Below are 2158 nucleotides of genomic sequence, written 5' to 3' on the forward strand. Positions count from 1 at the left end.
TCCCTCCGAGATCTGGACCATGTTGGAGAGATTCCCCTGATGCTGCGCACCACTGGAACATCAGGTCCAACTGCAGAGTCTGGTATATGCCATTTTCTGTAAGAAGGCTAAGACCATGAAAAATATTGTATGTTATTGTATTGTACGTGTCACCAACAGGATGCAGGAGGTCATGAGGTCCAGCAGCCTCAGAGTCAATCTCATCAAAATCCAGGATAGAGGCTGAAACATTGGTATCATAGCCTGAATATCCTAGACTCTCTGCTTGGGAGGATAAGCCCAAAACTGCACTATGTCCAGAACAGCTCTGATCAAAGGGAGCGTCTGAGAAGGAGTCAGTTGTGGCTTCGGCAAGTTTATAGTGAACCCCAGCGAATGCTGCAGGTCCGGTGTAGTCTGGAGGTAGGAGACAACAGCCTGGGATAAGCTCACCTTCAACAGCCAGTTGTCGAGATTGGGAGAGACTAATACCCCTGATCTCTGCAGATGAGCTGCACCCCCACAATCACCTTAGTGAACACCCAAGGGGTGCTGGTAAGGCCAAAGGGGAATATAGTGAACTGAAAGTGCTGGTGGCTTACCATGAACCACGGGTAACATCTGTGGGCAGGCAGAACAGGAATCTCAAAATAAGTATCCTGCAAGTCCAATGCTATCATCCAGTCTCATGGGTCCAAGGCAGACAAGACCTGAGCCAACGTGAGCATTTTGAACTTATCCATCTTGAGTAAGAGATTGATGGCTCGATGGGCTAAGCTAGGGAGAATACTCTTGTCCTTTTTGGGGACCAGAAAGTAGAGGGAAAAGCATCCACAGCCTACTTCTGGCATCATACCCTCTCTATGACCCCTTGGCCAAAAGAGACACAACTTCTTCACAGAGTAGAGATAAGTGATCCTCCATCATCTGGTCGGAAGATGGTGGCATGGATGGAAGGGTAATCTAGAAGGGGAGGGAGTGACCCCTTTGGACTATCTGCATAACCCACCTGTCTGAAGTAATGGATTGCCAGTGAGGCAGGTGATAGCGAATCCTGCCACCAAATGAGTGTCCTGGTGGTGGAGAGGCAGACTAGGTTTTAGCGGATGCTGCAGAGGACGGGCGGTAGACTGACCAGACTGCTAGCCACCTGACTTACGAAGTCAGTGGGTCCCGTGCCTTCGGCCGCTCAGAGGCTGGGCAGCATGCGCGGCACGGTGGCTGGACAGGAATTGACATGGTTAGAAGCCTCTCCCGTAGCGACTTAAGGCTGATTAGGGGGACGAGAGGCCGCCGGGAGGCCCATGGACCTGGCCATAGCACAAGAATTCTTGAAGCGCTCATACATCATATCTACCTTGTCTCCGAAGAGACTAGTGCCATCGAAGCTTGAACATTCCCCCCCCTACCCCCCAAAAAACAGACACCCTCAGCCAGGAGTGGGGCCTCAGGGCCACTGTCACTGAAATTGCTCTGCCTAGTCAGTTGATCGTGTCCAATCCACAACGGATCATGAACTTTGGTGAGTCTCTCCTGTCAGCAACAGCCTGAGAGAGTACAGCCTGGGCCTTCTCTAGGACCTGTGGCAGCACTTGCCCAACCATGCACCAGAGCGTATGAAAATAATGGCCCAAAAGGCATGCAGTGTTCACAGACTGCAACGTAAGGATGCCAGAAGAAAACAATCTTCCCAAATGAATACAGCCTCTTGGATTCCCTATCCGAGGGAGCGGTAGGGAACGTGGCATGGGAAGTAAAGGCTTGGCCCACCAGGCTCTAAGGGGTGGGATCTTGCGTCTGGAGACTTGGGTCCCCAGGTGCGGAATAATGGCAGCGGGCAATCATCCTATTCACAGGAGACCAGGTACCCCCAGAAGGACATTAATGAGGGAATCAGTGAACGGGAGCAAGACTTCTGAGGTAGAAGGTCTCGGTTGCAGCACCTCTGTCAAGAGATTAGTCTTGATGGCCACTGAGGGTAACTGAAGGTTCAGGACCTCAGCCACCCTCTTCAACACCATTTTATAAGAGCCTCCCTCCTCTGTAGGAATGGTAGAGGGAGAGGGAGAAAGCATGGTGCCGCCGGTGGGTGATGACATCAGGGCCGGCACCGGGGAAGGTGAATGTGCTACGACCAGCACTGGGTCCCTGAGAGCCCTTTGATGACAAGGCTGGAGCA

The sequence above is a fragment of the Pleurodeles waltl genome, chromosome 2_2 (assembly GCF_031143425.1).
Source record: "Pleurodeles waltl isolate 20211129_DDA chromosome 2_2, aPleWal1.hap1.20221129, whole genome shotgun sequence".
Taxonomy (NCBI): domain Eukaryota; kingdom Metazoa; phylum Chordata; class Amphibia; order Caudata; family Salamandridae; genus Pleurodeles; species Pleurodeles waltl.